Here is a 14,530-nt window from a genome sequence, read left to right on the forward strand (position 1 = left end):
GAGAAAACACCATATTCCTGTGTGTTACCCAAATAGCATTGCCAAGCAATATGATCCTACTAAAATGCATTTAAATATTATTATATTCCAGACAGTGTACTAACCTTTTCTCATCATTATAGAATCCAACAGACAACCCCTGAGCTAGGTGCTACCATTATTCCCATTGTATAGATAAGGAAACAGGTTTATAAGAGGTTATGCAACTTTCCAAAGAACTTTAGAAAGTGCCAGAAGCCACATGAGAAGGCAAGCCTATTTAACTCTTGACATAACCAGACTTGGGTCAAATCCTTGTCTCCTACCTCCCAGTATTTGCAAGGCGTGAAGATGTAAGGTTTATGTGCTTTTAGATCATATTTGATGTGACCTCTCTTGGCCCCTTGTTTCTCCTTTGTTCATTTTAAACAATACTCGATGCTGATGTTACAGAAAGCATTGGCATAAGACATTTTTTTGCTCCAGGTGCTGTCCTTTGCCACATGACCAGCCACACAACATTCCAGGGGCATCAGTAGTGTTCCCCATTACAGGCGCGGAATGTGGGCACAGTCCAGTGAAGGGACTTGCTCAAGGTCCCACTGCTTGTTAGTGATGAAACCAGGGCCAGAGACCAGATCTCTCAAATCCCAAGCCAGGCTGTTACCACATTTCTTTTTGGGGAAGGGGAAAGAGGATGCTGATAGGCCAAGCATGTTTAGCCAAATCTGAAAAAGATAATTCAGATTTACTGAACACAAAACATATCTAGGGATTTTAGGGAGGGTTCATATGTTTTAACTTATTTAGTAAAGATGCTTTCAAGAAATAAAATAGTCCATTACTGCTTAACCATACCTGCCTGGCACATGCCTAGCACATAGTAGGTACTTGATATATTTTTTTCGGTGAAGTAGAAGTTTCCGGCTTTCAGAAGAAACTTTTCTTTATCGTTTTTTTTTCTTGGGGTGGGGAGGGGGAATATACAGGATGTTTTCCAAATCGATACAAAATTTTTAAAATGTGATGCAGGAGTAGGAAAACATCTGCTTTGTAGGAACCTAGACAGCTACTTGTTTGCTAACAAGGTATCGATAACTTTAATTGAGAAAGATGGGCAACAGAGAAGAATATACAACATAGGATTTCAGAATATCATGTCCTAGCAAAAAAGGCTTTTCCCACCTTTTACCCCTTCACCGTGGCAGGCATTGCTAATAGATTATGGCACGATTTCCTGCTGATCCTGGACAGAGCCTCAAGTCTTCCAACACCTTGTTCCAGGCAACTGATCCATTAGAACTGACATTCATGCTGAAATCTATTTGTCATCCCTGGGAGACTTGAAGGCTTTTTTTCTGTGGCTTAGGGGAACCAGAGAACCAATTCAAGTTGTTTGCACATCTCTTGACTTTGTTTAGAGGACAGGAGAGGTCCAATCTTTAAAGCTGTACTTTGGGACCATTCAGATTTAGTTTAAACTTTATGGAAGAATTGTTGGCCAGGTTTATAGAATCTCTGAATGCGTCACTATGTGAGGCTGTGAAAACTCTAACATACACTTGTAAATAAGCTAGATCCCTATTGGTCCAAAATAACCTCAGAAATCATCTCTTTATTGGATTCCACCCCTCAGCTGTTAAAAGCAGCATCTCTGAAACAATTCACATATGTTCAAATATTCAAAGAAACCTCTAGCTCAAAAATGTTGTGAAAGAAATTAGAAAAATTCTTTCATCTATGATGAAGGGATACCTTGTGGCATTTTGGAGAAGGACATGCAACCCACTCCAATATTCTTGCCTGGAGAATTCCATGGACAGAGGAGCCTGGTGGGCTACAGTCCATGGGGTCTCAAAGAGTTGGCCACTACTGAGTGATTTTGTAAAAATGTGTATTTCCTAAAATATCGATTTGTAGCATATTGGAAATTTTGAAACAGAACCTTTTTTAACCACAATTGTATTACCTTTGATATGATCCCACATGTTAAGTTCTCAGAAAATGCCCTAATACAATTTACCCCTAGAACTGGTGAGCTAACTGATTAAAATTAAATCACAATCTTACCTTCTCATCCATGCACATTCTCAAGGAAGACTGTTAAAACAACAGTAAAATCATAGGATGGTTAAACCATGTCTTGGTTTCACACTGTGCCATTTTAAATACAATTACTCACAATTCTGAAATTCATAAATATTTCCTGAGCAGTTGTATACCTAGAAAATAATACTTTACTTAAAACTGTTAACCAATGTATGCAGAACTGTACACTAAAAGCTTGACTTGGAAGGACAGCAAAATTAACATATCAATCTAATAAAAGGAAAAGCATTGTAGAGGTTCTTGTCCAAAAAAGAGGCCTGAAGAGTTTAACTGGCCCACATAAATCAGGATAGGATATCAGAATTATTCCACTCATAGAGAACTCCACTGTAAGCTGCACCAACATTGAAACTAAATGAGAAAGATGTGCTCCTGGTGTAGAAGTTTATGAGGCCAAATATGTATCAGTAATATTCTTTGAATGCTTACATTGTGCCAGGCACTTTTATATGTATTCAGTCACATAATAATCCTGTGAGATCAATGTCCCATTTTACAGAGGAAGAAACTGAGGTGCAGAGAGGTTATATAACTTGCCCCATGTCAGTAAGCAGCAGAGTAGGCATCAAACTCAAGTCCACAATCTTCATCATCATGCTCCATTCCTCTTAATATGGTTCTAGGTTTTAGTTTTGTCCTATTTTAGAAAGAAGAGAAGGGGAACCATGGTATTTTCCTCTGCCTTTAAGCTGGCTGGGATGGAAGGAAATTATTCATCACAGACTTCTAAACTCACACTAAATAAGTGGACAATTTTGGTTTTCACAGGTTTAAATCAAAGCTGAAACTAAACCACCCAAATGTCATTTTGGAGATTGTATAAGTAGAACCTAGTTTTTAAAACAATCGATTCTGTTTTTTTAACATCCAAAGTAAGGCATGCTGGTAATACAGGTGATGAGGAGCCTTATGAAATTATTTTAAGGCTGGTTTAAAAAATGTTCAGTCATATTGCAGAAAGAAACACATTAAAAACAAATGATGGCCAAGTCTGGAAGATCAAATACACAGGTCTGATTGTCCTTGCTTCCCTGTATAATTGCAGCTTCACTCCCTGGATGTTTTTATGTTGCATTGCTGCTTTCTTGTCTAACTTATACCTGGAAGTTTTTCTTTTATCAAAAACCAATTCATTGATATTTAACTGAATATGGCACTGTGAACTTTTCATAAGGAGAATTAACACACACACATACACACATACACCAGGTGGGTATGGACCTCTACCATAAGAATTGCCTGTTTATGTGGTTGGTTTACATATTATTAAACCACCCATCTGATCTCTAACGGCAGCCCTGCTGACACTGTCTGACCCAGTTTGACAATCTGGATAGAAATTGTAGGGTTGGCTGTTCAATGGCTGTGACTTTTAACAGCACTGCTTTTGGGCCTCAAATCAATTCTCTCTGTTTACAGACCATTTCACAGCCCTTTACCTGCAACATCACTTGTGTCAGTCCCATAAATACTTTGGTGTATATAATGCTTGAATTAGCATAATGGTTTAGGCTCTGAGCTCTTAGCCCAAAGAAGGACGCGTCAACATGTTCTCTTCACTTAAGCAATTAAGAGCCATTATGCTGCTTCAGTGGAAATATCATCAAGGTTAAAGACAATCCCAAACAGCCCTCTCACCTTTTTATTCTAAGTCTAATAAATGAGGCATAGAAATTGAAATGTTAGTAAACAGTCCTACTTGCAAGCTCTTTTTGGATCATGCTTAATCAGACCCTCGTACACCAGACGTTTACAACAGATTCAGAAATGTATACACTGGATTGTTCATTTCATGCAAGAAAATTGAGTTTGCTGATTTAATTTCAAAGTCACAATGAACACTGATTTATTTTGCTAGCCTTTTCAAATTTTAGCAACTTTTCATAAAATTATTTCTATGCTTTTATGATTTGATATGGCAAAAGTTACATTTTTAAAGCTGACAATGTTGTGATTTTTAAAACCAAAGAATATTTCCAAAGTCTGTCTATACTTTTTCTTTTTAGATTTTTAAAATTACTTTACTGAGGTATAGTTTGCATATATTAAATTCAACCTTACGTGTACATTTAAACAAATGTATACAATTGTGTAATCATCACTACAACCAAGATACAGAATGTTTTCATAACCTGAAAACGCTCCCTTGTGCCCCTTTGCGGTCAATCTTCTTTCCACTTCCCTAGTAAGCAATGATCTGCTTTGATCACTAGTCTTACCTTTTCTAGAATTTCATACAAATAGAAGCAGGTGATATCTAGTCTTTAATGTTTGGCTTCCAATATTTCTTTATTCTTTTTCCTCTGTATATTGTGTGCTAAGTCACTTCAGTCGTGTCCGACTCTGTGTGACCCTATAAACTGCAGTCTGCCAGACTCCTCTGTCCATGAGATTCTCCAGGCAAGAATACTGGAGTGGATTGCCATTTCCTCCTCCAGGGGATGTTCCTAACCCAGGGATTGAACCCCCCCATCTCCTCTGTCTCCTGCATGGGCAGGCGGGTTCTTTACCACCAGCGCCATCTGGGAGCAGTGAGAAGCTAATGCGGGTAATGTAAGTTGAATCCTGGCCTCACCATGTCTAGCTCAATGACCTTGAGCAAGCTATTTAAATTCTCTGGGCCTTAGTTTCCTCTTCTGTAGAATGGAGATAAGACCCCCATGTGGTTTTGGGGCGGGGGGTATAAGTAAGTCTCCACATATACTTAGGTAAAGCGTCTAGAAAGTGCTCAATATATGTTAGTTCCTCAGACTGGTCATGTTTTCCAGTCATTTAATTTTTTTCAGTAGTTACCTACTACATGTCTCACTAGGACTGAATCCAGTGACTGAATTCAAGGCATAAGGGGATGTTTTCAGGTTTTGGAAATATTCTGTATCCTGATTGTAATGATAATTGCACAACTGTATACATTTGTCAAAACTCATCAAGCTTTAACCTTAAAATTGAATTTTACTGTTGGAGCCTAGCTTGAAGGATTTTGAGCATTACCTTACTAGCATATGAAATGAGTACAGTTGTCCAGTAGTTTGAACATTCTTTAGTATTGCCTTTCTTTGGGATTGAAATGAAAATTGACCTTTTTGTATCCTAGGAACATTGTTGAGTTTTCTGAATTTGCTGGCATAGTGATGGAAGGCAATTGTGAGAAATAGACTCACATACATAGAAAACACTTATGTTTACCAAAGAGGAAAGAGTGGTGGGGAAGGGCTTAATTAGGAGTTTGGGATTAGCAGATACAAACTACTATATATAAAATAGATCAACAGTGAGGTCCTACTGTTAGCATAGGGAACTATATTCAATATCAGTGATAAATTATAATGGAAAAAAATATGAAAAAGAATATATGTATGTATGTATGTACTTATATATACATATAACTGAATCACTCTGCTATACACCAGAAACTAACACAGCATTGTTAATCAACTATGCTTCAATTAAGAAAGAAAGGAATGGTGCAATTAGCTAGAAAAATTAGTGTGAAGGAGAAACTTGCATGTGTGTGTCCGTGTGTATGTAAAAGAGAGAAAATACAGTTAAGTTGACATTGTATTAACCATCTTGAACTAACAGCTTCAAAATACATAAATAAAGAAAACAAGAAAGAAAATCTGAACTCAACAACAGTGTATTGAAGCATCACTGGCTTTGGGATACCTTCCCCAACTCCCACCAACATCCCATCCTGAGTTCGGTGTTCCTTCCTCGTGTTTTGATATTACTCGTCTCTACCTCTTTCACACCAGTTATCACACTGCATTTCAGTTGCTGGTTTATGTACCTGGTGTTCATCCTGTTTAAAAGACTGTGCAGTCCTTGAAGAGAAGGAATTTTTCTTTGTGTCTTTATATTCTCTGTACCCTGAGCAGCCCTCAGTAGGAGTTCAATAAATGTTCAGTGAATAAATGAGGTCTTAATCACACTACCTCCATTTATAACATTACAGAAAAACATTTATCCCAAGCTTTCTTTTAATAGTGATTTGGGTCCAATGTATATGAGAATCTGAAGTAATAAGAAAGCCACTACTTCTAACCAGAAGTAATAAGAGACCTGAAAAAATGATCGCCAAAGAGAAGATAAGAAATACAGTGGGAGGAGAGGACATAGTGAAGAGAAGTGTCTTGAGTCCTCCACTCCTTGAATCCCTGGTTTGGGCAAACTGTGCCACATCAGTTCTGAGCCCAGATTTCAGGACCAGAACTCTTGGTTTAGATTTCAGACCTGCCAAACCATGACCTTGGACTTGTTACTTAAATTTACCTGAGTTTTAGTTTCCCCGACAGCTTATCATCTGTACAATGTGTGTGTGTGTGTGTGTGTGTGTGTGTGTGTGTGTGTGTGCTCAGTCATGTCTGCCTCTTTGTGACTCCATGGGGCTTTAGCCCACCAGGCTCCTCTGTCCATGGAATTTTCTAGGCAAGAATGCTGGAGCAGGTTGCCATTTCCTACTCCAGGGAATTTTCCCAACCCAGAACTCAAACCTGCATCTCTTGGACCTTCTGCATTAGCAAGCGGATTCTTCACCACTATGATACCCAGGAAGCCCATCTATGCAATATAGAAAATAGTATTATATGTCCTTCACAGGGTGTCTGTGGAATTGAGTGAGATGATATATATAAAATGCCAGCACAGTGCCTGGAACACTGTGAGCAGTCACAAATGTTAATCTTCTAGCATTTTTCAAGAATTCGACTCTGGAATTAAACAGATTAAATTTTAATTTCAAATCATTCCAGTTCGGAATCTGTGTGAACTATGACAAGCTACTACAATTTTTTTTTTTTTTTTTTTTTTTTTTTGCCACACCACACAGCTTGTGAGATCTTAGAGATCTTAGTTCCGCAGCCAGGGATTGAACCCAGGTCCTTGGCAGTGAGAATGAGTCCTAACCATTGCACCAGCAGGGAATTCCCTTGACAAACTACTTATAACCTGAGGTTCCCAAACTGAAAAATGAGGATAGTAACAATATTCTGCTAGAGGATTGAAGTGAAGTGAAGTGAGGTGAAGTCGCTCAGTTGTGTCTGACTCTTTTCCTTTTGAGGATTGAATGAGATAAATAGCTTGCATCCTGACTGGCACATGAAGTGAAATGACGTGAAAGTCTCTCAGTCATGTCTGACTTTTTTTGACCCCATAGACTATACAGTCCATGGAATTCTTCAGGCCAGACTACTGGAGTACGTTGCCATTCCCTTCTCCAGGGGATCTTCCCAACCCAGGGATTGAACCCAGGTCTCCCGCATTGCAGGTGGATTCTTTACCAGCTGAGTCACAAGGGAAGCCCATAGTAAATGCTCGATAAAGGTTCATAATAATCCTAGCCCAGCAGCATTTAACTCTACTGTAACCACAGGAGCCCTACCCTCAGCAAGAAGGTTTTGAGATCAACTGGCCTGGGTTTTATTTTTCTGCTTCCAGTTATTTTCAGATATAACTGACATACAGCAGTGTGTAAGTTTTAAGGCATGCAGCATAATTTTACTTACACATATCATAAAATGATTACCAGATATTTGGTGAACATCTATAATCTCATAAAGATGCAAAATTAAAGAGACAGAAAAATAATTTTGTTCCTTGTGACAACTCAAACTTTACTCTCTTAACAACTTTCATATATAGCATACAGCAGTGCTAATTTTATTTATCCCGCTGTATGTTACATTCCTAGTACTTGCTTACTTGCTTATCCGGAAGTTTGTACATTTTGACTGACTGCATCCAATTCTCGTACCCCCATATTCTGCCTCTGGGAATCACAAATCTAATCTCTTTTTCTATGTGTGTTTGCTTGTTTTTGAAGTATAGTTGACCTACAACACTATTTTAGTTCATGTTACACAACATAGTGATTCAGTATTTCTATACATTTCAAAATGATCACCACAATCTAGTTACCATCCCTTTCCATGTAAAGATACAGTGTAATTACTGACTATATTCCTCACACTATACACTTCATACCCAAGACTAAGTGACTGGGGATCTTAATTTGTCTTTGCCAATCTCCCAGTTGTATACAAGGCACCTAGCCTCCCTGAATCTGTTTTCACCTGTAACATGGAAATAATCCTCACTTCACTGTTTTGTTGGGAAGATTAAATGAGACCTTATGCAGTTAGGTGCCTGATGGATATGTGTTCTTTTGAATAAACTTTAGTTTCCAATCCACTGTATTCTCCCAGTCAGGCACACTTGCCCTTTTCTTTCTACTTATCCAGGCATTTTGTACCCTGCAAGACACACCTACAAACCGCACCTCATTCTGGAAGCTTCTCATGTTGACCCACCCTGATCTCACAAAGGTCTCATGTACTGATTTATTTTGCTGATTCTGTAAACTAGTCTTGTCTCTCCAACGGGACGATTAAACTGAGTCATACAACCCTCTGATAATCAGATATTTCTTTGACTCTTCCCTCAAAGATATTCATATATATATGGAATAGAAGGGGAAAAAAGAGAAAACATACACAATTATTGAAGTTAGGGAGAAAATATAGATAGAATTTCGAGTATAGCTAGAGATCAGTTTTAGAGTAAAAGAGATAAACCTTTCATCCAAGACAGAAGAATAGCAATATTGGGTTGGCCAAAAAGTTTGTTCAGGTTTTTCCATAAGATGATATGGAAAACCCAAACAAAATTTTTGGCCAAAAAGAATGCTCAAACTACCGTACAATTGCACTCATCTCAGTTCAGTTCAGTTCAATCACTCAGTTGTGCCAGATTCTTTGCAACCCCATGAACCACAGCACACCAGGCCTCCTTGTCCATCACCAACTCCCGGAGTCTACCCAAACTCATGTCCATCGAGTCAATGATGCCATCCAACCATCTCATCCTCTGTGGTCCCCTTCTCCTCCTGCCCTCAATCTTTCCCAGCATCAGGGTCTTTTCAAATGAGTCAGCTCTTCACATCAGGTGGCCAAAGTATTGGAGTTTCAGCTTCAACTTCAGTCCTTCCAATGAACACTCAGGACTGATCTCCTTTAGGATGGACTGGTTGGATCTCCTTGCAGTCCAAGGGACTCTCAAGAGTCTTCTTCAACAACACAGTTCAAAAGCACCAATTCTTCAGTGCTCAACTTTCTTTATAGTCCAACTCTCACATCCATACATGACCACTGGAAAAACCATAGCCTTGACTAGGCAGACCTTTGTTGACAAAGTAATGTCTCTGCTTTTTAATATGCTGTCTAGGTTGGTCATAACTTTCCTTCCAAGGAGTGTCTTTTAATTTCATGGTTGCAATCACCATCTTCAGTGATCTCACATGCTAGTAAAGTAATGCTCAAAATTCTCCAAGCCAGACTTCAGCAATACGTGAACCATGAAATTCCAGATGTTCAAGCTGGTTTTAGAAAAGGCAAAGGAACCAAATTGCCAACATCCTCTGGATCAAATTGCCAACATCCTCTGGATCATTGAAAAAGCAAGAGAATTTCAGAAAAACATCTGTTTCTGCTTTATTGACTATGCAAAAGCCATTGACTGTGTGGATCACAATAAACTATGGAAAATTCTGAAGGAGATGGGAATACCAGACCACCTGACCTGCCTCTTGAGAAACCTGTATGCAGGTCAGGAAGCAACAGTTAGAACTGGACATGGAACAACAGACTGGTTCCAAATAGGAAAAGGAGTATGTCAAGACTGTACATTGTCACCCTGTTTATTTGACTTATATGCAGAGTACATCATGAGAAACACTGGGCTGGAGGAAGCACAAGCTGGAATCAAAATTGCTGGGAGAAATATCAATAACCTCAGATATGCAGATGACAACACCCTTATGGCAGAAAGTGAAGAAGAACTAAAGAGCCTCTTAATGAAAGTGAAAGAGGAGAGTGAAAAAGTTGGGTTAAAGCTCAACATTCAGAAAACTAAGATCATGGCATCCGGTCCCATCACTTCATGGTGAATAGATGGGGAAACAGTGGCTGACTTTATTTTCGGGGCTCCAAAATCACTGCAAATGGTGACTGCAGCAATGAAATTAAAAGACACTTACTCCTTGGAAGGAAAGTTATGACCAACCTAGAGAGCATGTTAAAAAGCAGAGACATTACTTTGTCAACAAAGGTCCATCTAGTCAAGGCTATGGTTTTTCCAATGGTCATGTATTGATGTGAGAGTTATACCATAAAGAAAGCTGAGTGCCGAAGAATTGGTGCTTTTGAACTGTGTTGTTGAAGAAGACTCTTGAGAGTCCCTTGGACTGCAAGGAGATCCAACCAGTCCATCCTAAAGGAGATCAGTCCTGAGTGTTCATTGGAAGGACTGAAGTTGAAGCTGAAACTCCAATACTTTGGCCACCTGATGTGAAGAGCTGACTCATTTGAAAAGACCCTGATGCTGGGAAATATTGAGGGCAGGAGGAGAAGGGGACGACGGAGGATGAGATGGTTGGATGGCATCACTGACTCGATGGACATGGGTTTGGGTAGACTCCAGCAGTTGGTGATGGATAGGGAGGCCTGGTGTGCTGTGGTTCATGAGGTCACAAAGAATCTGGCACAACTGAGCGACTGAACTGAACTGGACTGAATATTTTGTTCCTAATGTGGAAGAGCCTCAATTTTCTCCAAGGAGCAGAGTGCAACAGTAAGAGTAAACAAAGAGGACATAGTGGGGTATGCGGGAGAAGAAGGGGTGGAGCAAGCACTGTGACCCCTGCAGAAAAATAAATAATGGGACATGGAACACCAGATACATCTATGTATTTTCCATAAATATAAAAATAGACGGTGCCTATACTGTTTAGAGCATAATCCAGAATGTAAACCTATTTACTGGCTCTCTGAAATGTAAAAAACATTTTCTTACTCAGTATAGTTTAACCTACAGATGGTATTGTGACAAAAAGAGAATAATACAGTAATTTTTAAGTAAAAAAATACATGAAAGTTTGCAGAGAATTCCAAGGTGCTATTAACCCCTGAAACCTCTGAAACAGATTATGATCTTCTTGAGGGCAGTGACTGTGTGACCCTCTTTGCATCTGGGGCTGAGTTTGAGTAAAGACTGGATGATGGACTGACTCATATTCTAGCTCAGAAGATAAGTGGTGGCAAGCACTTCCGGAGATGGGCAGGTGCTGACCAGGGCAGAGGAGGGGGGTCTTGATTGCAGCATCTCAGTCTAACTTTTCCAAAGCAAAGCAACTTGAAATCTAAGGATAATACACAAGTATTGGAGTAGTAAATAGAAAGATGGGCAGGGAACCATGAGAATATTCCATTCCTACACTGTAGATGTGTCCAGGACATGGAAGCCAAAGCAGTCCCTGGTCTCCTCTTGTTTTCAGACCCAGGTCATAACTTTTCCCTGGGCTTCACAGCCTCTCATTTCGCCTTTTGGGCTGGATGCTTGGTCTGACATTTTTTTTTTTTTTCCTTCCTGCTTATTGGCCTTGGGTTAGTGATTACAAAGTTCACTTTTGTCTCTGCTCATGTAAAAATCTTTGATTTTGGTTTTCTGGTCTGTCATCCTTGATCTAATACAAGAGGTGCCACGTATGGGGCAGAAACAGAAAGCTCCTGACCTGAATCCTAGCCCTGGCTCTGAGTGACTGGCTGTGTGGCCTTGGGTAAATTACCTGTCTTTGCGATCTTGGTTTCCTTCTTCATCAACTTGGGCCATCTCTCCCAGCCCCAACCCTCCACGATCCTGAGATACTGCCATGATTCATGGTTGGAACTAAAGAATTGTCTAAAAGCTTCCCTGTTTGCACAACCAATGCATGGAGAGTGGCTGGAGGATGGGGTTTTAATGGTTCAATTACTAGATTAAGTGAAAGTTGCCACTTGAACCATACAAAGTTTTCTGTAGCATCCTACAGAACACGCTCAACTCTAGACAACAATGAATATAAGCTTTAGTTCTTTGATGATTCAAAAACGTATAGATCTTATATCCACTGTTCAAAACTACAAAAGAAAAATGCAATTTTTCATGCTTTCAGGTTGAGGTGATTTGGAAAAATGGGAGTAGGTAATCTAACCAAAGTGAAATATATATGTTTAGATTATCTGGTGTACCTTTTCCTATAGAGCTTGTATACCGTCGCTAATAAAGAAAGTAAATGGCCTAGTAAAAAGCTTTCTTGCTATGACGAGTGTTCTTTTGGCAGAAAATGATCATCCAAACATCCTAACATTCTGATATTCTAGTAACATCTGCCTACAACAAAAACTGGAAGCATGTGAATAGCCAGTTTCTAATTTTATTCTGCCTATTCAGAAAATGCAAGAGGAAAAAAGATGATAAATAGCCAGAGAGATTTTCTTGACATCGTGCTTAACTGAAATTTCAAAATAAATCAGTGAGGTTCATTTTTAAAAACCTACAAACTAAATTATCATTGGGTCATTTTGTTCTGCTCCCAACTGGGTTTCTGAGGGACTAGTCGTGAGACACAGTGAGATCTGAAAACGGGCCGCAGTACGCAAACACTGCAGTTTGGTTTGATTTAGTCTAACTCTTGTGTAATAACTTTCTTTGAAGTGTGGGTTGAGGAGCAGGTTAGAAGCCCGAGGCCAGAAGCTCATCTTGTTCTTGTTACAACTCAGATGCCCTGAAGTCCCCGCACGATATATCAGAGGCTGGGTACTGGAGTCCCCAGCTGATCAAGACTGGAGCCCTCGTTCCCTGCGCAGCAGGGCGACTGAGAGACAAACAACAACATAGTTATGTTTTCTTGGGAAAGTCAATCACCAAATGGACATGGGTGGGTCTTTGGGGAACCTTTGAGACAGAAGCAGTCCACATTGCTCTCAAAGGTAAGGGAAGAGGTTAAAAAACCATCCACTTGGTAGAAGGATGGATAGTGTCCCTGGCCTGGGGAAAGGCTGGACTCGTTTCTGGATAGCTGGCTGACCTCCCACCTTCTCCAGCTTTGACGATTATTTCTCTGTGGATCCTCTGACCTAAACAAACCTCAAGGCAAGTCCCCTGCTCCTCTCTCTTGTGATTTTTCATCAGCAAAGCGAGGGGGTTGGTCCAAGTGATCTGTGAGACCCCATCTACTCTAAAACTTGAAGATTCTGATCCTGTGACAGTTTTGTAGCTCCCAAGGGACTAGCTGCCTTCCTCCCATTGCTAAGTCGCTTCAGTTGTGTCCGACTCTTTGAGACACTGTGGACCGTAGCCAAACAGTCTTCTCTGTTCATGGGATTCCCCAGGCAAGCATACTGGAGTTGAGTTGTATCCTTCTCCAGGGGATCTTCCTGACCCAGGGACTGAACCCACATCTCTTATGTATCCTGCACTGGCAAGCAGATTCTTCACCACTAGTGCCCCCTGGGAAGCCCCTTTCCTCCAGTGCCAGTGAAGTCGCTTAGTCGTGTCCGACTCTTTGCAACCCCGTGGACTGTAGCCTATCAGGCTCTTCCATACATGGAATTTTCCAGGCAAGAGTACTGGAGTGGGTTGCCATTTCCTTCTCTAAGGTATCTTCCCAACCTGGGGATAGAACCCAGGTCTCCCGCATTGCAGGCAGATGCTTTATCATCTGAGCTACCAGGGAAGCCCCCTTCCCTCCCACTGGTAACATATTTTCCTCAGCAGCCTGAGTTACAGCTGGTTTGGACCATGGACAATTCTAGTGTCATAATAATACCTGCATAATTCCTTAAAATTTCTAAAATACATAGAGTGTTCCATTTGGTCCTTAAGAAATCCTTTGAGGGAATAAAGGGTATTATCCTCCTCATTTTGTAGAGAGGGGAGGCTATGCTAAAGGAGGTTAAGTCACAACTGCTGAGGTGTAAAAGGTTCTACAGACAGGGCCAAACCTCCAAATGCAAGTTCCTTAGGTCCGATGAAGCACACATTCAATAAAAGACATGGGAGAAGTCTCGCAAAAGGGAGTAGTAATTCTGGGAGTCTGCCTCAGAATTTGGCCAATGAGTGCCACCAGGGCAAACCCCACCTGTGAGAAGAGGCGAAACTCCAAAAAGAGTATAGAGGTCAGGGCTGGTCTTCACTTCCAGGACAGACGCTTGGTCTAACTCTAGGCGACAAAGGTTGTTCTTCAGCTCCTCATGCAGGGCTTTGAAAGGGGAGAACCGAGGAGGGGTGTGCAGAATTCATTTTCTGTAGCTAGACGTAGAGGCACTGGTGGAGGACTGGGGGCAAGTGACAATTTGGGGTGATGTGCTCTAGGCACTGAGCTCCAATTCTATGCCAAGCCCTCATCAGAGCTGATGACTGTTGCTCTCTACCTGTATTGTCTTCTGTCTCAGCCTTGAAAGAGTCCTGGGGTGAGTTAGTTCAGTTCAATCGTTCATTTTCGTGTCCGACTCTTTGTGATCCCATGGACTGCAGCATGCCAGGCCTCCCTGTCCATCACCAACTCCCGGAGTTTACTCAAACTCATGTGCATTGAGTCGGTGATGCCATCCAACCAGCTCATCCTCTG

This window comes from Odocoileus virginianus, chromosome 5 (assembly GCF_023699985.2).
Source record: "Odocoileus virginianus isolate 20LAN1187 ecotype Illinois chromosome 5, Ovbor_1.2, whole genome shotgun sequence".
NCBI lineage: Eukaryota > Metazoa > Chordata > Mammalia > Artiodactyla > Cervidae > Odocoileus > Odocoileus virginianus.